Source organism: Trichosurus vulpecula, chromosome 8 (genome assembly GCF_011100635.1).
Source record: "Trichosurus vulpecula isolate mTriVul1 chromosome 8, mTriVul1.pri, whole genome shotgun sequence".
NCBI classification, from domain to species: Eukaryota; Metazoa; Chordata; class Mammalia; order Diprotodontia; family Phalangeridae; genus Trichosurus; species Trichosurus vulpecula.
Window position 1 is genome coordinate 221,110,771 of NC_050580.1, and position 27,987 is coordinate 221,138,757.

At 39.7% G+C, this 27,987-nt stretch overlaps 1 long non-coding RNA gene across 1 annotated transcript; it reads right to left on the reverse strand.

The window, feature by feature from the left end:
- Positions 1-21,845: 21,845 nt before the first annotated feature.
- LOC118827949 lies at positions 21,846-27,854 on the reverse strand. Its single transcript, XR_005008923.1, has 3 exons — positions 27,689-27,854; positions 24,286-24,333; positions 21,846-23,070 (listed from the first exon to the last, which is right to left on the reverse strand). It is a non-coding gene; the product is annotated as an uncharacterized LOC118827949 (long non-coding RNA).
- Positions 27,855-27,987: the final 133 nt, after the last annotated feature.

Below are 27,987 nucleotides of genomic sequence, written 5' to 3' on the forward strand. Positions count from 1 at the left end.
GGACTATAGAATCTCACTTTGGTGACAAGGAAGTTATACACACACACACACACACACACATATACATATACATATATATACGCACACATATATGACATATATATACACACATATATATGACATATATAACATATAACCAGAAGACAACAAAGTCTAAAATCCTACATCAAAAGCTGCAAGAAAAATGTTAATTGGTCTCAGGCCATGGAAGGGATTTTGAAAATCAAGTAAGAGAAGTAGAGGAAAAATTAAATCCCTGGAATAAAACATTCTTTCTGAATGATACAAGAGTAAACAAAGGTATAAACACAATGATTGATAATCATTATCCCAAAGACTAAGGCTGGGGCACACCTGAGCTACCATAATTAAAGTTATATTCCTTTCTACTATCCTAAACAACTTGGTAAACGGGTATTTGGCTTAGACATCTGCCTGTTACTAGATAGGTAGATAGATAGGTAGATAGATAGATAGATAGATAGATAGATAGATAGATAGATAGATCTGCCTGAAATAAGGTGCTTAAATGTTTCTAAATGATGTAAAATATCCTCCCAAGTTTTTTATTATAATTTGAAGTTAAGTTAGCCTCTTACAAGCAAATTCATTTGTATAACTATTGAACCCAAGGGTGGAAAGCTTCTAGCTGCAAAAGTGTTGTTACTAATATCTACATGTATAGGGTTGGATCCTCAATAGCATCTGATCCTCCTAAAATCATTAGAATCACAGTAGAAACTTTTTGGAAAGTAACAACATCAGAAAATACTGTATATCAAAAGTAAATAATAGCATCATGGGGGTCTTGGCTTCTTTCTCCTTATGTTTGGGCTCTGTATATTGAACTTGCCTGTCAAATTTCTGTCTTCCAGACTACATGTCATTCACTTACAGTTGGTAGCCCATACTTACCCATCATCCCCTGGATGTGGCCTATGCTTGGTTCCAGTCAAACTCCTTCTCAAGACCCACTGAAGCAGAGACAGTTCTACATCCCTTGCAAGCTTGAAGAAGTTACAGAAGCAGAGACTTTTGTCCCTTTTCCCAAATGAATTTGGGCCCCAGCTTTTTGAGGGGGGGAATGAAGGAATCCTAATAAAGCTGCCCCCAGCCTCAATATTCTGATTTCCTTATGGGCCCCACTGACCAGCAGGCATGCCCTGATTTGACTACATAATCTGACTATAACCACACCCCAGGCTCCCAGATTCAATATAGCCACTGCCCCTAGCTAGTCACTGCCCTCAGATCCAATTCACATATTTGAACAGGTATATCCAAGACAGGACCGCAATACCTAACTATATTTAGCAAGTTCTCCTAGGAGTTACCCCAGTTGAACTGTGCTACCTGCCCTGCTTGGAGCCGAGAAGGTGGGCTTAGTTTCTAAAAAGATCATCAAATCACAGTGTTCAGATTGTAACTGTTGCAGTAACTTGTATTTATTCATACACATATGAGTGTACATATATAAATATGTATATATATTTACCTATTTATATACTGCCATCTAGCCACCTATATATAAAAATATATAAACAATATTATATATGAATCTTATTTCTATTAAATTATTATATTAACCTATACAATTGAGTTATAAGCATTGATTATTATTCATTCTTCATTCTCAAAGAAGACCAGTGACATCAGGGGTGTAAAGTCCTGACTTGCAAGTGAATTGGATTTAAGTGAGACAGAGCTGTGCAAAATGACTAGCTTCAATCTGTTCTACAGAGTCATCAGAGTCCCAGGCAAGACACAGGTCAGGACAACTGGAGGTGGCCCCAGGTGCACCGGGATATGTTGGCCATTTTAAGCTAAGGTCTTTCCCAGGTCTCAGTTTGTTTGAGGCAACATTCATTCAGGCATTAAGGCTAGGTAAGAAATGAGGCAAAGGACGGCCTATTCTGCCTTTACAAAAGAATCCATCTTAGAGGGGAAGACCCTCAGGATTTCTGTCCAGAACAGAAGGTGCCTATTAAATGAAGGTAGGCCTCTATAGCTAACACAAGTGATATCTGAAAGGAATAACATCAATTATTTACATCTTTGCTCTAATTAATAAGTTCATGAGAACAAAATCTTACTACTCATGTAAAATTTGCTGGATGAGAAGGGAGAAATGTATAATCCAATCTGGCGTAATATAACCTGAACTGGAATTTTGTCTATGAGCTCAGACTTGGGTGTGAAGTTAATGACAATCCCTGAGCTGGTAAAGAACAACTGGGCATCACCTTCAAAAGGAAGTTGACAAAGAAATGTAGGTGTGGGGAAGGGGTAGAAAAAATGGGTTTCCTGAAGGCAAATTTTACCTCCTTCACAACTTAGCATAAGACTATCCCTGTTTAAAACATATACATGCATCAGTACCCATGTATATTTCAGTATAGGATTTTTCCAACTGGGGCATTTCATTCTAACTCTGGAGGGGACTTTGTGCTGGCATCTTTAGGATGGTCCCAAGAAAGATTTTTTGCTCTAAGTATTCCTCAAGGTGGCTACCCTTGATTAAGATAAAATGGTGAAATATTTAAATTTGTTTTCCTTTAATGGGACTGATCTCGAAGAGGACAAAAGAGGGGATTAAACAAGTCAGGTATCCCTAGGAAATATGGTGCTGTAAGTAAGCAATGTGTGTTTTTGGTGTCCCATCATTTCCTTTTCAGTATTCTCCTGGGCCCAGGGCGGAAATACCTAGTGCCTCAGAATGCCTCCAACCCTCATTGCCAGACCCCACTTTATCATGCCCTCCCCAAATCATCTCCCTTCCAACCTTTTACTCAAAGCCTTGATCAGGCCCAAAGATTCTAACAGATCCCTCTTGTATCCTAGAGCAATGCTAGACTGATTTGTTCTATTATGCTAATGACAATGAATGATATACTATTCTCAGCCCAAGGAATTTGCAAGATGAATCCAACAGTGATGATTCTAATACTCTATAGTGAGTGAAGGGTAAGAGTGGGATGATAGATTGAGACATTTGGGGTCTTCTGGTGCCTGTTCCTCAAATTCTGATGACTTAATAACATTTTTTTGCTGATTAATCTTCTGCTGTTCACAGAATCTCTTCAGAGGTATTATCATCTTGTCTAATTTGATCCTGATCATACTGCTATGAGGTAGAAAGGGAAGAAATTATTACTTCCCATTTTTCAGCTGAGGAAACTAAGGCTCAAGGTTTGCCCAAGGTTATATATCATATAGGAATCTTCCTACTCTGACTCTGCTTAGGTCTGCCTTATAGATGGTGAGGTATTCTTTGAGGACACTCTTTTCATTTTTCTGTGTTCCCATTTTATGAATCATTTGTGCTCCAAAGGCAAATTTTTCTTAATGAGACCCAAAACACAATTTTTACCTTTTCTTATGTTTTGAATTTTTTTTGAGAAACGATTTCTTGAAACTACTTAAGGTTTTAATTTGACTACATGAAAAGTCATTATATCTGGCTGATATTCTTCCCATCTTTCAAAATTCAAGTTCCACTTCCTCTGTGAAGACTTCCAGATGTTTTACTCAATTTCATATCTTGCTACTTTGCTGATGCTATTTATTAGTCTATTAGATTTTTGTTGATTTTATGTTCCACATAAACCATCTTATCACCTGCAGAGATATTGTAATATCTTCTTTCCCATGTTTATTCATGTAATTTCTTTTTCTTGTTTTATTGCTATAGTTAGAGGTAATATTTCTAGAGTGATTTCCAATAATAATGGTAAGAGTGGCCATCCTTACTTCACCCTTGATCTTTTGTGAGAAATGTCTAATATTTTTTCATAACAAACAAAACTGGCTTTTGTTTTTAGATAAATGTTTTTATCTGTGTTGAGAAAAATCCTTCCCTTCTTATATATTTTAGTATTTTTAATATAAATGAGATTTTTATTGAGATTTTTCTTTATTGATATAATCCCATGACTGTTTCTATCATTAATATTATTATTGTTGGACAATGTACTAATAAACTTACTATTTTATATTATTAGAATAAATCTACCTCACTTAAAATTAGTAATCTTTTTGAGACATTGCTATAATTTATTTTTAATAACTTTTCAACAATGTTCACTAGTGTTATCATCAGTAGTTCTTTTATTTGGCCTTATCCACCCTGAGTTAGGCCTCAGGATCATCAACTTGTTTTTATAGAAAGAGTCAAGTGCTGTTTTGGTCTGGGCTTGACTCAAACAAGTCAGTTGGTAGTTTCTGTTCAATACTGGAACAAAATGAGACACTCAAATCACTCAACAGTTAGGAGAAGGTGATTTATTTAGCCACAAAAGGAAAAGGATATTCAACAAAGATGAACCCTGAAGATAGACAGAGGTGATTTGGCTGAGCAAAGTCCCCCTCGCCTCTTAACTAGTCAGAGGTAGACTTCCAGCATCAAAGCATTCCTGCAGCCCCTCAAGAATGTTTGTACTCAGTATGACCAAGAAGTGATGACAGTAGCCTAAGCCTTCAGTCCCTTGAGCCAATCATGCCTCAAGAATGGTTTCAATACATTTTAAGAAAAAACCAGCATAACTTGTAGAGGGGTGTAATATTAATTAAGTTGGGACTTTTTTTTTTTTACTGTTTTAGAATGCTAAATTAAGTGTCTTTGATTGAGCCTTACTAGGTGCAAAGCCCCAGCCCAGACCCCTATGTACTAGGTGCTAAGCCCACGTGGGCATGAAGCTCCCAGGGCCGTAAGGGGAGTTGCTAAGGCCAGAGCCAATAGTATGAGCCTAAGTTCTGGTTGCTCAGATGACATTTAATGATGTCCAAAGACTGTGTAAAAAGAGAGAACAGAGCTATTGAGGCTCTCACTCCTGGAGGAGTGTTGGCATGGGACTCTGGGCAGCTGCCTTAAGAGCCTCCCAGCTCTTCAACCCAGATGTTGATGGCTTCTTGGTAACTATGAATTGTGTTTGGTCTGTTTATAATGTATCTTTGTAATTTGTTTGTATTTGCTCTGAAGTTCAGGGTGCTGGCTTTTTCCCCTGACCTAAGTGAATGATATTTGTATGTTGGATTAAAATGAGATTGTTAACCCCCTAACATTACTTTCCTTAATCAAGTAGATGAAAAGCATTCTTGTTGTTGGGCTTGTGTTGGTCTTTCACCCCCACGGCAGCTGCTGGCCAAATTGTTATGGCAAGGGGTGTGGGTATGGGCTAGGGTATTATTCCTATCACAAGTACCTTCTCTCTTTACTTTTGAAACCATTTCATGAACCATTTATAAAAGTGTGCTGATAAATGTTTAACAACCAGCTATCTGCGGGGAGATGTACACACAAGACTTTTAAGTTTAATTTGCATTATCAATATTTTCTCCATTGCTTTCTTAAGTCTAGATAATTAACAAAATAATAAATCAAGCTTTAATTTGTAGCATTTGCCCATATCCAAAGTGTAAACACTTATGCTGAAATTTAAACAATCAGCTCTCACAACTGGTTCAAGCTGGCTCTAGCATGCCCCTGAATAAAATTATTTTTTCTTTAAGTATTTGATAGCATTCACTCACAAGGCCATCTGGTCCTGATCTTTTGTTCTAGAAATAAGGGGGCTTGCACCCCTATGATTTATCCTACCAAGATAATTCTTTTATCAGACATATTTCTTAGATTTGTGGCGGAATACATGAAAGTGCGATTGGGATGGAGATGAATCATAAACAGAGGGCTAATGTTATAGGTAAAAAAATTTTTTTCTTCTGTAGGAGTTTAGTTATGCTTTGTTCAAATTTTCTTTTGAAATGAGGTTGTTTAAATTATATGTTTCTTGCTTTGGCAATTTAGGGGGTTTACATTTTATAAAAACTTCATTTTAAACTGTTCAGTTTTTCCATAATGGTTTTACTTGTATTTGTATTATTGTATTTACTTAAATATATTTATAAATTTATTTATTTCCTCTTCATTTGTTATAATCTGCCATTCTCCATTTTAGTTTTGTTCTTTTAGCTTCCTTCCCTCACTATTTTCATTAAACTAAATAATTGTTTATCAGTTCTTTTTTTAAAAAAGGTTTTTTTTATTTTACTTATTCCACTTACCACACTCTTCTCCTCCCCCACAGAGAGAGCAGTACTTCAGGTGGTCTTAGGGATGTGTGACTAGAATAACACTCAGAGTGCTGTAACTGGATGGGCCATCAGGCAAAGCACTTAATGTGAGCTAAAGGGCATGTACAAGCCAGGTTTAGCAGTTCTTAAACCTGAGCCTTGATCTCATTTACTGTTTGTGACAAACTTCTCTACCTCTCTGGTTTTGTCTACTCCCAGGTTTCTGTCAACAATCTAGGGGTGAAGGTCACCTGAAGGTCACCTTCCTCTTATACTTCATAATTCATGTCTACCCCCGTCCCACTTTCCCTTCTCAGTGACCAGAAAGAATTACTCACTCAAGTATAGATTAAAGCACATTTTCGGGAAAACATATTAAAAGTAAAAGGTGTTAAAATTTCGGTGGGACCACTGTTTTCAGAGTCTGAAATTCCAACACTCTTTTACATTCTGCCTTTTGTTGTTGCCATAAAGCAGAGGTTCTCGACCCAAGGTCATTAGTTTCTTTTAAAATATTTTGATACCTGTATGGAAATATTGGTTTCTTTTGTAACACTGTGAATTTTATTTTATGCATTTAAAAATATTATTCTAAGAGAGGGTTCCACTGGCTTCACCAGACTGCCAAAGGGGGTCCATGACAAAACAGAAAATAAGAACCCCTGTCCAAGAGACAAGTGGGTCCCAAAGTCATAAGAGTGAGGAATATTACATAAGCATTTTCAGTCTCAAAAATAAAGGGGACTAGGTTAACTTTCTTGGCTTCCACAACTGGCTGCTTAAATAAGGACTATCACTTGCATTATTGCTATTCAATACTTTCGTACTATATTGTGTGTGTGTGTGTGTGTGTGTGTGTGTGTGAGAGAGAGAGAGAGAGAGAGAGAGAGAGAGAGAGAGACAGAGAGAGAGTGAGAGAGACAGAGAGTTATTCTATTAAAAAGTACCTCCAAGTTTTGTGACATTATAGCTTCCTTTACATTAATCCAGAGCCATTCTACTCCCACTTCTTCTCCCAATGCCTTGGCACCTCAAAATATAGGAAATGGAAAGGAAAAACAAGTAGCAACTGCAATGTGGGAGGATAATTCAGTTAAGTGTTCATCAGGGGGTTTTTTGTTTGTTTTTGTTCAATTATGTTTATATCACCTTTAGTTTTAAACTTTTTTCTTTTTTATGTTTGCTTTGGGATAATTTGTTGCTCTTCTAATTTGTTAAACTGTATATTCAGTTAATTTATCTTCCCTTTCAGTTTTAAAAATACAAATATTCAGAGATATATATAGGCCTCTGAGAAAAGCTTTAATGGCAACCCATCAATTTTGATATGTAAAAAAACTATTGTTATCATGTTGTACTTTTTATTCTTTGTGACTTCTTTTTAAACCAATCATTATTTAACTAATCCTTAATTAGCTGCTATTTAAGTCTATTATACTCCCCCCTCCCCCATGTTTCCTATTTTATCATGCATGCTTTGTTTGTAAAGTAAATCTTACTTGGAAATTCTGTAAGTAATAAATTTTTGTTAAATTTGTTAGAAATCCTAAGTTTGTTTGAGAAGAAAATTAATTGTTTAATATTTCTATTCAGCTCTTTCAATATATCAAACCAGTTTTTTTTTTCAATATTCTGTTCTTAAACTTCGTTTCTCTTTCTGTTGGACTTTTCCAATTCTGAGAGAGTAGAGTTAAATTTTTTCATAACTAAAAGGTGAGGAAGGTGTGGCTAGATAGCAATTTAGCGGTTTTAGTGGACTGCAAGTTCAGTATGAATCATTCATATGATACTGTAGCCAATAATGCTCATGAAATCTTAGGCTGAATTTACAGACATATAATATCCAGAACTAAAGACCTGGTAGTGCTGATCAGCTCACAGGTGGAAGTACTATGTTAATTCTGGATACCACATTTTAGGAGGGATGTTGATAAACTGGAGTATATCCAAATGAAGGCAAACAAGATCATGAAAAGCTTCAAGATCATAGCTTGTGAAAACTACTTGAAAGAACTGTGGATTTTTAAACTAGATAACAGAAGATTTGGGACATTATAATGAAGGAAATAGCCTCAGAAAGGTCACATAGACAGTATTTGATTTGGGGATGTTTAGCAATAGAAAAGAAGATTTGATGAGGTGTGTGCAGGTGTGTATGCATGACATACTAGCATTTGAATGCAAGTCAGATGAAAGAAGCATTAGACTTTCATTGCTTGACTCTGGAGAGCAGAACAAGAAGCAAAGGTTTGAAGTTTAAAAAAAAGAGGCAAATTTGGCTTTAATGCACATCAAAACTTTCTAATAATTAGAGCTAATATTGTCATGGGCTATCTTGAGCAAATGGAGTTTCCTTGACTTGAGGGTTTCAAGAGAAGTTTGAATGAGTCAGTCAGTCAACAAACGTATATTAAGTGTTTACTGTGTGTGAGCCATTATGCTAAGAGCTGAAATGAGCACTTGTGAGACATGTTGTAGAAGAGACCCTTGCTCATGTGTGGTTGGATCAGATTGTCCAGCTGTTTCCCACCTTAATCCTGTTTCCCATCCTTAATCCTGATCAAAATATCTATACCCTGGCTCTGTTACCCTAGCCCTCTATTGTCTGTCATTTCCATGTAGCCTTCAGCTATTTCCCACCCTGGAGTCTGACCTCATCCCAGTCCCTTCAAGCTCCTCCTTAGACTCCTCCTCAAGTCCCTCCCTAAACTCCTCCTCTGGTCACCCCAGACCGCCCCTCAATCCCTTCCACAATCTTTGTGTATATAATCTCCATCTTGCCTCTATGAAGGTGGTCAGATCCAATCTAGCTCAGATTGATCTGGCCCACTTTCATTACAGGCGTCACAAGGGGTGGGATGTCTTGGGGCAGGCCTATTTGGCTAACTCTTAATAAACTTTGTCTTTTCCCTTGGCTGAGAAAGCTTGAGTCGAATTCTTTCAGCAGGACCCAGTGTGTCGGTACTTTGGGGTGTCGAGCACCCCTCACCCCAAACCCTCTTCATGAGGTCCTTACCAAATCTGAAATTCTATGATTTTGTGTCTTACTGTCTATGTTTTTTTGAATTTCAGTTTATTTTTCTTTTCAATACTTAGTTTCCATGCCATTTAGAATATGTGTGTGTATTAATATTAATAGGTGGTATAGTAGATAGAGAACTGCACTTGGAATCAGGAAGACCTGTGTTCAAATTGATGAGGTTTAGACTGTGGGGGCCCCCTTGAACTCCCCTTGAATCTTCTTACTAGATGAGGCATTTGCCTGAGGCCATAAGCCTTTCATTATTGCTAGGCCCAAATCTCTATGCTAGGTTACTCTAACCTAGCCTAGCCCTCTATTGTCTGGCTAGTTTCCACCCTTGATCTTGTCAAAGTGTCTATGCACAAATCTGTTACCCTTAAACTAGCCTAGCCCTATATTCTCTGTTACCTTCAGGTAGCCTTCAGCTACTTCCCACCCTTAATCCCATTCTCTTGGTTTCTGGAGTCTCACCTCACCCCAGTCACATCAAGCTCCTCCTTAGGCTCCTCCTCAAGACCCTCCCTAAACCCCACTTCCTATCACCCTAAGATCACCCTGGATCCCTCCCACAATCTTTGTGTATATAAGTTTCATCTTGCCTCCATGAAGTGGCTCAGATTCCATCTGCCTCAGATGGAACCTGGCCCACTTGTGAAAATGAGCATCAGAAAGGGTGAGATTTCTTAAGACAACCCATTATGGTAAACATTTAATAAATTTTGTTTCTCTTTAGCTGTGAGAAGGCTTGAGTTGAATTCTTTCGAGCAGGAGCCAGTGTGTTGGTATTTTGGGGTCTTGAGCACCCCTAAAAACATATAGTTCCCTGATCTCTTCAAAATCTTGCCTTAGAATGTTATTAGCCATACAACCCTATGTAGCAACAATTCAGCTAGCAGCTGCTGTAGGGGTGAAGGCCCACCAACAACCAGCACACAGAAAGCTGCTAACACAGTTTCTTTTGATCTTCTTTACTAAGGAAAGTAACTTTAAAGGGTTAACAATCTCAATTTAATCAAACATATAAATATCATTCACTTAGTTCAGGGGAAAAAGTCAGCACCCTAAACTTCAGAGCAAATACAAACAAATTACAAACATCAACAGACATGCAGAGGTTAAAGCAAACATGTTGATGGTAAAGAACTATAGGTTTCTAGGGGTGCTCGAGACCCCAAAATACCTACACGCCGGGTCCTGCCCAAAGAATTTGACTCAAGCCTTCTCAGCCAAGGGAAAAAAGAAAGTTTATTAGGGATTCACCATAATGGGCTGTCTTAAGAAATCCCACCCTTTGTGAGCCTGTTTCCACAAGCAAGTGGGCCAGATTCAACCTACTGAGCTAGATTGAACCTGAGCACCTTCATGGAGGCAAGATGGAGATTATATACACAAAGATTGTAGGAGGGATTGAGGGGTGGTCTGGGGTGACTAGAGGAGGGGTTTAGGGAGGGTCTTGAGGGGAAGTCTAAGGAGGACCAGATGAGGTCAGAGTCCAGGAACCAAGAGAATGGAATTAAGGGCAAGAAGTTCCTGAAGGCATGGATACTGATAATATCAAGGTTGGGAAGTAACTGAAGGCATGCATATCTATTGTTAAAATAGAGGGCAAGGTTTAGGCCTAATGATAATGTGAGGCTATAGTCTCTGGGGAAGGCCGGATCTAGTTGGAAGATTCAAGGACAGTTCAAAGGGGCTCCCAGAGACTGTATTACAGATTCAAGGGGGTTCCCAGAGACTGTGCCCTCATCAGACAGACCTTGTCTGATTCAAATCACAATTCATAGTTACCAGAAAATCACCAACATCTATCTGGGTTACAAAGCTGGGGGGCAGTTATGGCTTGACCAGAGTCTCAACACTCCTACCATGAGTGTGCCCCCAAAAGTCAAATGCCAACCTTGGATCTTATATAGCCATCTCAGGGCCCTGGGGCACTTGATTACCTTGGTGCTGAAAAGCACTCAAACAAAGAACAGTGAAAAATCCCATTTAGGGGGTGGGAGAGCTAATCCCTAGTAGGACTCCTGATTGTCTAAGCTGAGAAACATTCCAAGACAAGATCTTACTTTATCTGCCCCATTCAAAACAAAGGCCAGAATCATTAAAGACACTTAAAAGGAGAACAGCAAAAAGGTCCACCTTAATTACTGATACACCCTGAATGTCACCTAAACTCTCTCAGTATTGGTTTCTTCATGTGTTAAAGGGGAGGGTTTTTGCGACGTTTAAATGAGATAACACACATAAAACCACTTTGCAAACCTGTCTAATTATTACTATATAATTGTTAGTTATTATTGTTGTTATTTGTTGTACCTTTAAAAAATGAAATCATTTTCTTCTTTAACTCTCTATATTTTGGCTTCCAGTTATTTGAAATCATCATTGATGCTCCTGAATGGAGGGTCAACTGAGCTATAATACATTTTATTCCAGTCTCCCACTTTTAATCAGTATATATCCATTACCGTTTGGTATATAGGTTTTAGGTTTGTCTCTTTTATGCAACTTCTTATTGAACTATTTTTTAAAAATCTATTCTTATACTCCTTTCTATCTGCATGACAAGTTCATCTCATTTATATATTAAGGATTATGGCTGTTAAACTTTTTCCCCCCCCCCCCCCCCCCCCGTTTTCAAACATATTAACTTTTTACTATTCCTAGGTTGCAATGACCATCCAAATTGATTAGATCTCTGATCCATTTTAGTTTTAACTTTCACTGGACACATAACTTTGCACTTTGACACAAATACAGTCCACCATCTCCTCCTTTCACACCCTGTACACAGATCTTTGATTTTATTGAAATGAGATTTTCTAAGCTTCTCATCTCCTCCCTTCCATCAAATAGTTGTGGTTTGAAGAACTCCTTAAATCCCTCCCACCTCATTAATTAGCTTGAATTTTATCTGCAGTACTTCAGGTACAATAACTCATCCTTTTCCCCTTTTCAACCTTCTTCAGGGTCATTGTTATTTTTTTAATCTCCTATGAAGTACTACAAAGCAATTTCTCATTAATCAGACAATAAGCATTGATTAAGAGCCTACTAGTCGCTAGGGATAGAAATACAAAGAATAATACAATACTTACTCTCAAAGAGTTTATATTCAGATGAGAGAAAACAATAGGCACATATAGAGCTATATGCAGAAAAAATATCAAAAGAATAAAGAAAAGTGAGTGTTCCCGCGAGCACTGCACCCACTCTCCCGGGGAGCGTAATAAAATGCCTTCCTCTGCCCACTCTGGTCCTGAATTCTTTGGGTGTGAATGGGCAAATCACATACATAGATTTTCCTAAGGTCAAGTGAAGGGAAGCAACAGGCAGCGGAAGCTCGCCAGGCTTACTCCTGGATCTTGTCTTGGGGTGTCCTGTGATCCCCACTGCGGTGTTAAGGGGGCTACCACTCTGGATTCCCTTGGGGAACCCTGTGGTCTGCATGGCCTTCTTAAGGGGACATCACATGGGACTTCCGACCCTGTCTCGGGAGCCTTATGATCTTACTGCCATCCTAAGGGGCCATCACTTGGGTCTTTCTTAGGGTCTGACCCCTAGGAGGCCCTGTGATCCCCACAGATTAAGGGATGGCTACCACTTGGTCTTCCTCTGGGAGTCCTGTGGTCTGTACAGCCTTCCCTAGGGATTATCACAGGGTTCTTCTTCAGGACTTTGGCCCTGCCTAGGAAGTCCAGTGATCGCCAAAACCACGTTTCTCACAATTTGGGGGCTCGTCGCGGGATTCTGAAGACCCCAGGAAGGGTGAGTAAGATAGGGCAGAGGGAAGAGCGCTCCCGCTCACTGTTAGAGTGGTCCCACTGTCTTAAGCTGAAAACCCCCTGGAGGCTCTGAAGGACCCGAGACCTTGTTTGAACAAGAAGAGTGTGCAGACTAACGCAGAGGGAACCGTGGGAGACTGCGCAAGTCAGGTCACCTGAGCAAGAAGGCCTGCTGAATTTCTACCTGTAAGCTAATTGGTTGCAGTTCAAACCTATGGAGACTGGGTGCTGATTAAATCCTGGAAAGAAACTAAGCTTCAGACCAGCTGGGAGGGACCGTTCCAGGTTCTTCTCACTACAGAGACCGCTATGCTGAGAAAGGGTGGACTCATTACACCAAGGTAAAAGCACCTGTGGGGGGAATCCCAAGAATGGACTACTAAGGACAATTCCGACCCCTTGAAGATTATTCTACACCAGAAGGGAGAGGGACACTGGGAGAGAACGAACTCATAACCTTTGTATTAATATTGTTTCCATTATCTTGTTAATCATTCAGTATATGCCAGCTTCAATGAAGGATGGAGGGATTATTCCACTAGTTGAAAATTAGGAATAGTGGGGATAACAGGGACAGTGGCATTTTTTTTCCTTCCATCAGAATAAGGGGGGAGGCATAAGGGAAGGCACAGGTTTATTTCTTCTGGAAAAGGTAAAAGGGAGCCTATTGTCCTGGTTACTGGGATCACTCTGGCCATCGGAGCCCCTGTCTCCCCTCCATGGAAGGAGGAGAATAAGTTTACTCAACTGATGGAAGTCATTGCCAGAACTTTTAATGTAACCAATTGTTGGATCTGTGGGGGTCCACAACAATTTGAAAATTGGCCCTGGGTACCTGTACCTCTGAGTCTGGCCTGGATCCTTAGTAATCGGTCTCTTCCATACCAGACCTAATGACCTCTTGTGGTAAGGGTAATATAGGTCAGAATTTCTGGCACTCGGTAGCTATAGCAAGGTGTCAAGCAGAAAGAAACTAGTGGAATACTTCTGGATCCTTATAGACAGTGGGGATGGGATAATGGTTTTTGTTTTGGACATTTTGATACTTTTTGGAGTAAAAGTAAGAAAACAAGTAGCCCCCGGGTAGAAAGGTGTGAGTGGAGAAGGACAGAGCAGCTGTGGAGGTGCCAATATTGAAGGAATGGAACCCGGTCTTACCAAGGAGGGCCCTTGGGGTTCCACGATAAGCAATATTATCCCTTTCTTTGGAGTGCTTCCAAAACACACAAGACAGAGCAACCAGCCCTAAAAAGGACATTATTGGATTTGTGGCCACACAGCCTATGCCCATCTCCCTTTAAATTGGACAGGGGTGTGCTATGTGGGGTTGGTTAGACCAAAATTTTTCTTTTTAGCAGGACAAGAAGGGAACAAATTGGGAATACAGCTATATGACGATCTAATGCCCCCAAGTGAGAGGTTCAAGTGGGAGATAGATACTTTTCCTAACAGTCACCCGGGATGCCAATGGGTGGGGAGATGAGTGGCCCCCACAAAGAATTGTTCAAAATCTGTGGTAGAGATTATCACCAACCAGACTGCCAAGGCATTGGACCTACTGGCTGATCAGGCTACCCAAACCAGAGAGGCTGTGTTATTATTTGCTAGCAGAAGAGGGAGGTGTTTGTGGGAAACTCAACCTCTCTAGTTGTTGCATAAAAATAGATGATAATGGACAGGTTGTAAAAGATGTCCCAATTCAGACATGGACCAGTCCATTCAATCTTTCTTGGTTTGATTGGTTCAAGGGTTCCTGGTGGAAACAAATTATTGGAGTCTTCCTGCTAGCATTTATATTAGGAAGGCAGAATTTATGATTTCAAAGAGGATCTCATATGTGCCTAAAAGGTCCGGAACCGCAGGATATAAGGAATTCTCTAGGCAGAAGGCAGGAGAACTAAAGCATGTATTTACACTCCACAATAACAAGCCCACAAACCAGCGTCCCCATTTTGATATTTTCATCAAAAGCTTCCAGGCCCAATAAGTCCGCCTCACAAGGGTAATCAGAAGGCCACAGAGAAGCGAGATGGTATAAGGCAAAATCGTATACATGCTTACCCTCTACGGTAAGAAGATTACCCACTAGCCTCTAGTCAGCTCTGCTACCGGCAGCTCAGCTTTGGCTGTAGGTGTCTCTGGCTCCAACCGGAAAAGGAAAGGAGGATCTTCAAGCTGTCCTCTCCCCTCTTATAGAGTTTTTGACATCATCAAGCGCCGCCTGAATGACCAGGGCCGATTGGTTCTTGACTTGGCCCCCCTCCCCCAGCGTAGACCACGTTAACACACCTCCCCTCAGCCAGCGCCATGACTCATCACACAGGAAGCTCTGGTCCTGCCCCGGAAGAGCAAGCCCCAGCGTCCAGGGAAGTTCAACGAGGCAAGCTGAGTCATTCAAAGAAAACAAAGTCCATTCTGGCTACAGCATTATGTGGCCTATTCTTGTTACCTCTTATGTATACCCTGTATTATATAATTGGTTACCAAAACTGCCATTCAGGGTGTGGGGGCGGTATATTTTAATGAAGGAGGGAGGGTAAAAATGTTGATTGTAAAAACAGATGATGGGAAAGATGATGAAGAATGTGAATTAATGTTAAAACAAATTGAGAATAAGAAATGTGGGAGCAAAAATCTGAAAGCGGGGGGATGGAAGAAGTTTTATGAGATAATATTATTGAATCCTTATCCCATAGACTAAGGCTGGGATATAAAGTTATGTTGTATCTTTGTGGGATAGGGTCCTTAGATGTTTTAAAGTGATATAAGAGCAATTAGGTATTGATACAAATAGGGTAATTAATCACTGGAACTAAATCAGAGACATCTTCAGTTTAGGGAAAAGAATTTCAATATAAATCTCTTTAAAGGAGAGATAAGTTGTAGAATTGTGTTGATGGAAAAAGTTAAATGTGGATTTGAATTCATTCCATCATCTAAAACATAAAGAGAAAAATTATATGGTTCAATTCTTTCAGATCAGGTATAATTAGAGAAGAATAGAGAAATAGAGGAGAAACTGATGCAAATGTGTCAGAGCAGTAACTTATGATCTTAATGGGAAGATTTTATGAAAAAGGGAGGAAATGCTTGCAAGCTATTTAGAGCTAGCTTTAAGGATGTTCCTGAAGCAATGTGACTTTATAGTCATCAATTATTGGAACTTGTCATTCAAAGACTTAACGGGACTAATAACTAACTGTTTTTCTGAGTCTAACTCCAGGTGTGAGTATCAAGGAAGGCTGACCCAAGATGGCAGCAGCCCTGTGGGAGGGCAGGCATGAGCTGCAGGTATGATTTCTTGGCAAAGTTGAGGGGGCAACTGTTCAGCATGTGCTGAGGTGGGACCGTCTTGACCTGATGCCTCAACTGAAACCTGGCAGACTAGGCCTGGCTCAATGCAGCTTGCAGTTTGACACAGCCTCTGCCTGGAGTTGACAGGAAGCTGGGGAAAATATGGTCCCCTTACTCTAAGTCCCTACTCTCTTGGTGGCAAATTTCTATAATCAGAAGGTTTTGTAAATCTATTAAAATAATTGATTATGGAACATCTTAGATTACTCTAGGACTGGGACTAGTGTTAAGTTAGGTTTTTTTTTCTTGGAAATGGTATGGAGACAATTAGGTCAAGGGCTTGTGAGGATATTTTGTTATTTGGTTAATATCATGCTTGTCTAAAGCTTTGTTACAATTAGTAATGTTAAAAGAAGAATGGCTTGTGGTTTATTTCATACATGCCATCAAAGAAACATGGCATGACTAAAAGTTTTATATCTGTACTGTGTTAAGAATTGGTTATCTAATGTATTTAGGTAGGTGCTGGAGTCTGCTGTTAATTCCTTAGTGAAATATTATTCTCCTGGTGAGGAAATGTTAATGTAAAGTATGTTAAGTAAAGTATGTAGGGAGTTAATGTAAAGTATGAGGAACTGGGTTCTGATGTAAAATTTCTTAAACAGAACAATTGGTCAAGGTTCCAATTTTGAATTTGTAAAATGATTAGGGTTATAAGGATTAGAAATGGTAACTTAAAATTGTGCTAAGGTAACTTTTGTAGGAGAATGGAAAGAAAGCTGGTTCCTACAAGAAGGCAAGAAGAAGATGCTGGAGATGGCTGGAACAAATACCAAGGACCAGAAGACTTCACTGATGTTCCCTGCCAGACAGCTTATGGGAAGAGACTTTTGAATCTTAAAGGGATAATTGCATTATTGTTTTCTTTTGGGTCTCTGTATCTGTATTTACAAAGGGGACTTCCCCCTTTGATTTTTCAATGTGTCGATCAATCCTTCCCATATTTAAGGGGGTGATGATTAAGGAAAAAAATTCAGATGAGAAAGAGAGTAAGGGAATATTAAAAATGTGGAAACAAAAATTTGAATAAAAGAAGAGGGGGAAATTGTAAGAAATGGGGGAAGGAGTTTTGTTTCCACAGAACCAAAGGTGTGCTTCCCCGCCCTCCCCCACCCCAGCTTTAGCAGAGACCAGGCCTCAAGGTCGGTCAGGTGAGAGGTCAGAGGCTTGTAAGCATGTGCATACTTTTTGAGAAGGCAGTCTAGGGAATTAGAGAGGCCAAACCCACTTGAACCTGTTCAAACTTATCTAGGGTCTGGTCTTGGTCAAGAATCCAGGCCTAATTTGCATATGTTAAAGAGGGAAAGTAGAGGAAGTAAAAGAATATAGTTTAATCCTAAACTAAGACAAGGAAAATCTAATTAACTTCACTTTTGCTTCTGTATCCTTATTGTCCTATTTATATAAACTGTATAACCTAGGAAAACTGTGTAAAAAAACAAAGATTGTAAACTAACCATGACTCTAGCAGGAGTGGAGGGAATGGTTACCCCTGCTCCTGCAGCTGTATCAGTGTGAGTGTTCCCGCGAGCACTGCACCCGCTCTCCCTGCACCCGCTCTCCCGGGGAGCGTAATAAAATGCCTTCCTCTGCCAAAAAAAAAAAAAGAATAAAGAAAAGTAGTTATATACAAAATAGTTAGGAAGACAAGATAGTAGGAGTTGGGGTGTAGACATCAGGAAGGTTTCATGCATAAGGTGGTTCTTGAGCTCTGTCTTGAATTGACAAGACTCAGTGAGGCATAGGTTAAGAAGGAGTGCAAACTAGGAAATGGTTATGGGCGGTATAAAGGCACAAAGCAAATGGAGAAATTTTGAATAATTTGAATAAATTCACTTACCTTAGCAGTATACTTTCCCACACATTGATGATGAGGCTGATGCATGCATTGCCAGAGCTAGCTCAGTGTTTGGGAGACTCTGAAGGAAAGTATGAGAGGAGGGTCTTAGACTGACTATCAAACTGCAGGTCTACAGAGCTGTGTTGACCTCATTGTTGTATGCCTGTGAAACCTGAACAGGGTACCAGAGCCATGCCAGGAAACTGAATTGCTTCCTTTTGAATTGTCTTAGGAAGATCTGGAAGATCACCTGGCAGGATAAAGTACCGGACACTGAGATCCTTTCTCAAACTAAACTGCCAAGTGTTCAAACTCTACTGAAGAGAGAACAACTGATGGGCTGGCTACATTGTTCAAACGCCAAACATGTTTTCCTAAAAGATTATTTTACGGAGAATTCATACAGGGCAAGTGCTCACTTGTGGTCAGAAGTGATATAAGGATACAAGGACTCTCTGAAGAACTTTGGAATTGATTGCAAGAGACACTGGCTCAGGTGACATGGAAAATACTGCCACAGGACCCTGCACAGGACCACTCAGCAGGGTGTAACCTCTTCAAAGAAGGTGGTGTGTTCTATAAGCAAAGCAGAATTGAAGTAGCTCAAAAGAAACATGAGATGTGCAAATTTAGAGAATCCACCCCAAATGTTCACATGGACTATTTGTGCCAGACCTGTGGTAGAACACTCCAATCTTGTATTGATCTGATCAGCCACAGTTGGATAACTTGACTCTAACATAGTGATGTATTTTGGTCCTCTTTGAGGATGAAGGACAACAACTAACCAACACTAAAGGCACGAAGAAGAGAAATGGGATGTCATATGTAAGGAATAGCTAGGGGGCCATTTTGACTGGATTGCAGAATGTGGTAAGGGGAAAAACCTATCATGGCGTAAGGTCCGGAATTCTCCTGACTGGGGAACCCTGTACCCCGCCAACAACCATGGGGTGTTCTTTTTTTAATAGCAAAGGAAAAGGTCAAGAAACTCAAGATTGATCATAGCTTGTATAATCAATCATTATGAATACTTACAAACAGGGGCAATCTTCAGTCTGGGGAAGCAGCCCAACAGTTCTGTGAATCCCTGCTGAAGAACCCCCAAATCCCCATGGTAATTATAGAAAACATAAGCAGAAGGAAGAGGGATGAGCCAAGATGGCAGAGTAAAAGCAGGGACTTTGTTGAGCTCTCCCCAAAACCCCTCCAAATACTGTAAAAAATGACTCTAAACAAATTCTAGAGCAGTAGAACCCACAAAATGACAGAGTGAAACAAATTTCCAGCCCAAGACAACCTGGAAGGTCAACAGGAAAGATCTGTTTCACCAGTTTGAGAGAAGAGCACAGTCCAAAGTGGGTCACACCATCACAGACAGGGACAGAACAGCCCTCAGGGAACTGAATTGCTGGCAGGTGTGGTGGTTTCCAGACTTCTCAACCCACAAACTTGAAAGACAACTTAGGTCAGTAGGAAAGGTCTGTCGGACCTAGGTAAAAGAAGAACACAGTCTGGTCTGAGGGTGGCCGTGGTGGCAGAGCTGTGGCTGCTTCTGGAGCTCTCGGCCCACAGATGGTGGCAGGGATCAAGCAGCTGATCAGAGGGGAATTGCAGGGATCTTTTTGATGGTGTTGAGGCAAGATTCTCTTGCTTTGCCTCTACTTCAATCTGGGTCCCAATCCTGGGGGGAGATTTTTGGGGCATGGTGGACCTTGTGGTGGAGAGGGAATCCTCCTCACAGTTCTAAGACAGAAAAGAGTGCTTGTGGTCACTCAAAGACTAAGACAGGAATAAATACCTCTCCTTTGATCATACTACCTTGGAAGAACTGAAAATTTACAGGTCCCCAGAAATATCTCTGAAAACAGCTGCACAAAACCCCTGAAGCTTGGGACAGTGCACCCTCAACACTGGAAGCAGAGACCTACCTTAACAAAGAGCTAAAAAGTAAAGTAATAGGCTGGAAAAATGAGCAAACAGCAGAAAAAAATCAAACTTTAGAATCTTACTTTGGTGACAAGGAAGATCGAAACATACAACCAGAAGACAACAAAGTCAAAGCTCCTACATCAAAAGCCTCCAATAAAAATATTAATTGGTTGCCAGCCATGGAATAGCTCAAAAAGGATTTTGAAAATCAAATAAGAGAAGTAAAGGAAAAATTGGGAAGACAAATGAAAGTGATGCAAGAAAATCATGAAAAAACAAGTCAACAAGGAGACCCAAAAAATGCTGAAGAAAATAACACCTTAAAAAATAGACTAGCCCAAATAGCCAAAGAGGTCCAAAAAGCCAATGAGGAGAAGAATGCCTTAGAAAGCAGAACTGGCCAAATGGAAAAGGAGGTCCAAAAGCTCACTGATGAAAATAATTCCTTAAAAATTAGAATGGAGCAAATGGAAGCTAATGACTTTATGAGAAATCAAGAAATTATACAACAAAACCAAAAGAATTAAAAAATAGAAGACAATGTGAAATTTCTCATTGGAAAAACCACTGACCTGGAAAATAGATCCAGGAGACAGAATTTAAAAATTATTGGACTACCTGAAAGCCATGATCAAAAAAAGAGCCCAGACATCATCTTACAAGAAATTATCAAGGAAAACTTCCCTGATATTCTAGAACCAGAGGGCAAAATAGATATTGAAAGAATCCACTGATCACCTCCTGAAAGAGATCCCCAAAGGAAAACTCATAGGAATATTGTTGCCAAATTCCAGAGTTCCCGTATCAAGGAGAAAATATTGCAAGCAGACAGAAAGAAAGAATTCAAATATTGTGGAAACACAATCAATATAGCCCACGATTTAGCAGCTTCTACACTAAGGGATTGGAGGGCTTGGGATATGACAGTCCAGAGGTCAAAAAAGCTAGGCTTAAAACCAAGAATCACCTATGCAGCAAAACCGAGTATAATACTTCAGGGGAAAAAAATAGATATTCAATGAAACAGTGGACTTTCAAGCATTCTTGATGAAAAGATCAGAGCTGAATAGGAAATTTGACTTTCAACTACAAGAACGAAAAGAATCATGAAAAGGAAGATTCTCATGATCACCTGGCAAGATAAGGTACTAGACAGTGAGGTCCTTTCTTGAGCTAAACTGACAAGCATTCAAACCCTACTGCAAAGAACACAACTCTGATGGGCTGGCCATCTTGTTTGAATGCCAAACATACAATTGCCTAAGAGACTTTTCAGAACTCATACAAGGCAAGTGCTCACATGCAGGTCAGAAAAGGTGATACAAGGACTCTCTCAAGGTCCCTCTGAAAAATTTTGGAATTGATTGTGAGACATGAGACAATGGCACAGGACCACCATGCCTATATAGCATGTCCACATCAAAGAAGGCACTGTGCTCTATGAGCAAAGCAGAATTGCAGTAGCTTAAAAGAAACATGATGTGTAAATTTAGAGATATCTCCATTTCAAATGTTCTTATATAGTATTTGTGCTTGACCTGTGGTGGAGCCTTCTGAGCTTATATTGTTCTTATCAGCCACAGTCAGACACACAGTACGTTAACCCTGACATAGTGATGTTATTTTGGTTCTCTGACTATGAAGGATGAAACAACAACTCTCATTCCTAGATCACTGAAGTAAAAACCAGGTCTCCTTCTAGATATCATTCTGTTAGTCTAGTAGTTAAAACACTTTGGTTTACCTTTTATAGGGATTAGTCATGTCAACAGCCTTCATATGTTTAGCTATGTAACAATTAAAATTAAGATAGACAAAGACACAAAATTCTAAGTACAATTAATTTATTAGTAAAGCATGAATTTACCAATAAATCAGATCTCAGCTTCCCCATAAATGCTAAGACCTCAAATGAGGGGGACAGCTTTCTTTTATATTTTGGGGTAATACAGAAAATAGGAAGGCTGGCATCATAGTTGGAACAAAATATAATTGGATAGAAATTGCGAATGAGGGCTAGCAACATTCCCCTCCTTTCCTCCTATGACTAAGACACGTTCATTGTTTGAGTCCAACTGTATTTGTAAGGACAGCAGTAGCAAACCAGACTTTTTTGGATAATAAACTAGATATCCTTAAAAGATAAAAAAAAAAAGCAGGAGGAGCTACAGAATGCATCACCACTGATTGGTGGATATTTTTGGTTTTCTGCTTAGTAGTGAGCTTGGGAGTTAAGCCAATGTTATGTCCAAACAAAAGTTTGTGTATTTATCATGTCCTGGTCACAGTATTCTTGTTTTGGCTTTCATAAATCATAGTATCTTAAGTTTTGACTCAGTGTCTAAGTTATGATTTAGTATCTAAGTTACAATTTGTAAACAGATCACCATGTTTGGGCTTCCATCTTTCATAGAGTTTAAGTTTTGTGACTTTTTACTTATTACTCTATTTTAGGTGTTTTTCCCAATTCAAATCCTATAATCCACCCCTGAAAAGCAACCCATATAATTTTTTGAATATCTTCGGCAATGTCCTTGGGGCAGCTCTATGCTTAGGGTGTTTAGGGTCTTTTTAGGTACAGCCAGGATGATCTCATTTGTAAGTATAAACCACATACCCAATATAAGCACAGATTGGAAACAACATGACCAAAAAGAAAATTACCAGAATTGTTAGAATTTTCTTCCATTTCACCCTGGGGAGGTGAAGGAGAACCAATGGCATCTGGGGATTAATGGGTGAGTTGAATTTCTGAACTTGGTTCAGAGACAAAGAAACATGGCTTGGGTAGTTTTACAACATATTGGGGGTGGCAGAGAATAGAATCCATTACAGAATGGGATCAGAACAATTTGATTTTATCAATGAAGAAGGGACACCCCCAATGTCCATTTAATTATCAAATTTCATCTTGGAATCCAGATGTCCCATGTAGTTGTCTGGTGTCCGGAACATCTTTTCTTGAGGCCATCTGGAAAATGTCTTGTCTTCAGGGGCAGCTCTTCAGTAGAATTGTTTTTCTGGTTCCGTGTTGCTTGTATGGATTCCTTAGATATTCCTGCTAAAATCTTTTACAAAACAGACCTCAATACAAATTTAGTACAGCCTCTCAAATTTTACTTCTCCAATAACTAGTCCATATTGTGAAGACCAGCTCAAACCTTAGAGTTCTGATCTTAACCATAGAACTATATGAGGGAACATTAAAGTAGGAACCCAAAGTTGGCTTGAAAAATCAGAAAATTTAGGTGTTTTTTTTTTTACATGCCCCATCAGAATCATTTGTATCTGACATACAAGATTGTCTAATCTTGTTGTTTTCTCAAAATTTTCCACTCTGATTCCAAATCCTTTTGAAGGATCAGATACTATTAGGGATTCAATCCTGTATATGAAAACTTAAGTAACAATATTCTTGAAGGTAAAAGTTTTGCACCCCTGGGTTCAATAGTTATACAAATGAATTTACTTATAAGAGGCTGACTTTATTCCAATTATAAAAATACTTGGGAGGATACTTTAATAATTAATTCCAAAAGAGTTCATATCCATAAGTTGTTTATAATCAAATACATTTGTACCAAAGGACATGCAGTATAGACCTGCATTATTTCCAGATCAATAATAAACTTTGAATGAAATTGACTTATCCATTAATGTAAAAATATTTCATAAGAAAATTGATTGTGCCAAAATTCTCTTCAATAAACCAAAGCGAAGATGTTTCTAATTTAGCTTCAGCCATTAATAGAATAACAGCTGCCTTTTTCAATTAGTTGTACCAATACCCAATTATTCTTTTATCATTTTGAAATATTTAAGAACCCTATTTTATCTTTGCCTAATTTTTCCTATATTATTCTGAAAGGCACTTAATCTTTCACGTGGATGTGCACATAGGCAGACGACAAGCCTAAGTACTAACTTACCTAGTTGTTTGGGATATGGAATTACTACACATTCAAACTGAAAACAAGGTCTCACATACTTGCATTGTGCTCTGATCTTTTACTGACCAATTGTTCTGATTATAGAAATTTGTTATAAAAGGAAAAAGCTGATCATACCAGCATCAAAATGAGTCCTTCAGGCTTAAAGCCTAGGGGCACATATATGACAGGATAAAGTATCCTTAGCTATGTTTGAATTTAGATAAGAGTCCCAGTTTGGCACCCACCCATGCAGTATCAATTCCACCTCATAGCTAGACTCAGGAATAGCCAGGTGGGAAACACTCCTTTTCAAATGAACATGATGGGGAAACTGAGCCAGGAGCATCCTACCTTAGGCCAAGGTTGTCCTCTCAGCTTTTCTCAGATGCAAACCTCCACCTGTAACAGTTCAGGATCACATTCCTTCTGAGTAGTTTGTGGCATTTCTCTCAATTGGTGGATTATTGATTATCGATTAATTATTATGATCTATCAGACCTGAATTCCAAACTTGAAGCTCAAAACAAAATCTGTTACAGTATCAGGAGCTTTTACTTCAAACAACAAGTTTCACTAATCACAGCTTAGGGCTAGATACAGTTAGTTTTACTCTCATGAAGCTGCAATAAGCAATAAAAAATTATCAGGTCCCATATACTCAAAAGATTTCACTTAACATCTTTCACTTGTTTTTCTTTTCATCTCAAATTTAAATTTGTCCTGGTATAAAAGCCAATCAGAAATCATTTCTATATTATACATAAACTTGCAAATTCTCAGCAAGCCAAGTTCATTGTTTAGTAACTGTAGCACCAATGTGATATCTTGTAGTAGCAATTTAGATTTGAAGATCTTTCCCACCCATTAATAGGCCATGTGACCTGCTTACTCACAGGAAGCCTAAGTCACATGTGGTGGGAGGAGCTTCCTGATAGGAAAAGGAAGTTATATCACAGGAAATGCTGAGAGAGAGAGAGAGAGAGAGAGAGAGAGAGAGAGAGAGCTCGCGAGGGCAGCTGTGGCTGCCAACTGCTGCTCTCTCTGACTGCCTCCTCTCTCTCCAAGCTGCAGCTCCCACAGTCTCCCTCCCAGCTCTGACCAACTTCCTCTCAGCTCTGCTCCACTCTTCCTGCTCCAACCCTTCCTATGTCACCCCTTCAGCAAGCTCCTCCCACCACAGGCTTCATGTGACTCAAACTCATGTAACTTAAGCCTCCATGAGACTTAAGTAGGTCACATGGGCCTTTTAATGGATGGGAAAGATCTTCCCATTGCATTAACAATACGTTCAATACATTCACAATACAGAAACTCCATAGCCCAAACAAGCTCTTTTCCCAGGGCTGATAACCTTGCCCATACAGCTGGTTTCCAGGGACCTGGTAAGTTTACAAAATAAGGGGAATCAACAAGTACCCCAGGGAGGGGCTGATCCTGGTGCCGCTGCCTGCCAACCCCCATGATATTCTTCCTCTGGATTGATGTAAACCATATATTTTCTAGGTGGCAAGTCCCCTATTTTCAGTCTTAATTTAGTTTGTTTTGCCCCGACTTGATTTTCCCCATATCTTTCTGTGGCTACCTACTTGCCAGAACATCTCTCTGGGCTCCCACATAGCATCATGCATTCTGCACTGGTATCTTCCAGAACAGACACAGTTTGTTTATTTTTAGGACCCCAGCGCATGGTAACTGGCACATGGGGCCTCCAGTCACCTCCTGTAGCCCTGCATCTGAGGCAACTTTGCCCATCTTTCTAATGGAGGTGAATCAGGGTTGTCCATCCCATCTATCCTTAAAGCTGCTATTGGCTGTGCTCTTTGACACCACCACCCATCCTCCCCCAAGATGGAATAGATTAACCTTGATACCCCCAAACCTGCCTCTGGATAATCATGGAAATGCAGGCAGTTTACTGTTCAACTTGTAAAGTGATAGTAAACTTCTTTCTTTTTCAAAAGTTTCCAAACCATTTATTCTTAAACCCTCTCTTCACACTGTTCATGCAAACAGATAATGACTTTCTTTCTGCCCATACTCCTTTCATTCCTACATATTTAAACTTTTTTGCCTTTTCTTCTATCTACTTTTCTTCCCTCTGGTAGACTTTGATTAAAGCCTCTTTTTAAATGGCACATGTCTTATTTCTTTCTTATTCTGATCCTATTTCTCTTACCCTCCTCTACTTGCCTTTATCAATCACAACCTATACTTCACCAAAAATATTCTCTCTCTCTTTCTCCCTCTCTCTCTCTCATCCATTCACTCCTCTGAGGCTGCTACAGTCAGGGAAGGAGGGAGGGGAGAGAGAAAGAGAAAGAGCCTTGCTTGTGGCTCCATTTAATGGCAAGGGTAAGGGTTGCCCCATGTCTACCACCAGTCTTGCTCTCTTCCATGGTGGTATCTCTTTCTCAATGCCATGAAGAAGAGCTGTCCCCATGTCAGTCACCAGCCTTGTTCCCTTCCTAGCTAACCCCAACTCCCCTTTGGCATTCCATTGGTATCCTGCTCCACTACACCTAATGTAAGGTCTGGAATTCCCCCAGCTTGGGAACCCTGTACCATTCCCATAACTGTGGGGTGTTCATTTTAAGGAAGAGACCAAAGAGCTCAAGACTGATTAAAGGTAGTAATTTAATCAATCATTATGAATACACACAAACAGGGGCAATCTTTGGTCTGAGGAAGGAGCCAGGCAGTTCTGTGGATCCTGCTGAAGAATCCCCAAAATCCCTATAGTAATTATAGAAAACAGACAAAAGCAGAAGGAGCTAGAGTGCATCACCACTGATTGGTGGATATTTTTGGTTTTCTGCTTAGTAATGAAGTTGGGAGTTGAGCCAATGAGTTGAGCTCAAACATAAGTTTGTGTATTGATCATGTCCCAGTCACATTATTCTTGTTTTGGTTTTCATAAATCATAGTATCTTAAGTTTTGATTCAGTGTCTAAGTTATGATTTGTAAACAGGTCACCATGTTCAGGCTTCCACCTTTCATAGAGTCGAAGTTTTAACGCCTTTTCACTTATTACTGTATTTTATGGCTTTTCCCCAATTTGAACCCTACAAATGAGAATTAAATACAGGTTGAGGCCAGGTTGTGAAAGTCTATGAAAGCTGGACAGAGGAGTTCATGTTTAAAGAGCCATTCAAGATGAGGAAACTGAGGTAAACGGGATTAAGTGACTTGCTCAGTGTCATATAATAAGTGTGTGAGGCCTCATTTGAACTCAGGTCTTCCTGTCTCTGGGTCCAGTGCTCCCTTCATTGCGCGGCCTAGCTGCCCCACCCTTATTAGCAATAAGATAATAGAATTTTAGCTGGAATAACTTTAGAGATAAGATAGCCCAATTCGCTAATCTTATATATGGAAACATAAAACAGGCATAGAGATTAACCAACTTGTCCAATGATAAACATTATTCGATACCATATTTGGGAATGCACTTTTTAAAGCAACTACCACTAAAAATACATCTATAATAAAACTTTAAAGTTAAAAGGTTCATAACCCTCCCACTATTTTCTCTGAATGGAGATCACAGAATCCTACTTCTACCTGGAAAGAACTTTAAAGATCTTCTCCAACACCCCATTTTACATATGAAGAAACTGAAGCCCTGCTGGTGCCTTGTCTAAGGACACACAGGTGGCAAGAAGATCTACCTACACCCGATTCAGATCCTCTAGCCCCAAATCCACCTGCTATTGCTTCGTGCTATTACACGCCCGATTTGGAGTCCGGGAATCCCACCTCATACACTTGTGGCTTGTTCCTTCTGCGGAAGGGAAGCTGCGATCTCCCAACTGTTTCAACTTCGGTCCTCAGTTTGCTCATTTGTAAAATAGGGATGATAATAACTCCTACATTGTTAGTTACTATAATAACACACTATCTCTAAATATTCCGCTTTCTTTCCCTAAGGGGAATTCCTGGGGGGTGGTGGGGGTGGGGGTGGGGGTGTGTGTACGTATGTGTGTCGCGCGCGGTGATCTGGTACATGTGTGCGCGCGCACGCGCGCGTGAAAGTCAGGCGACCCAAATTCCAGCCC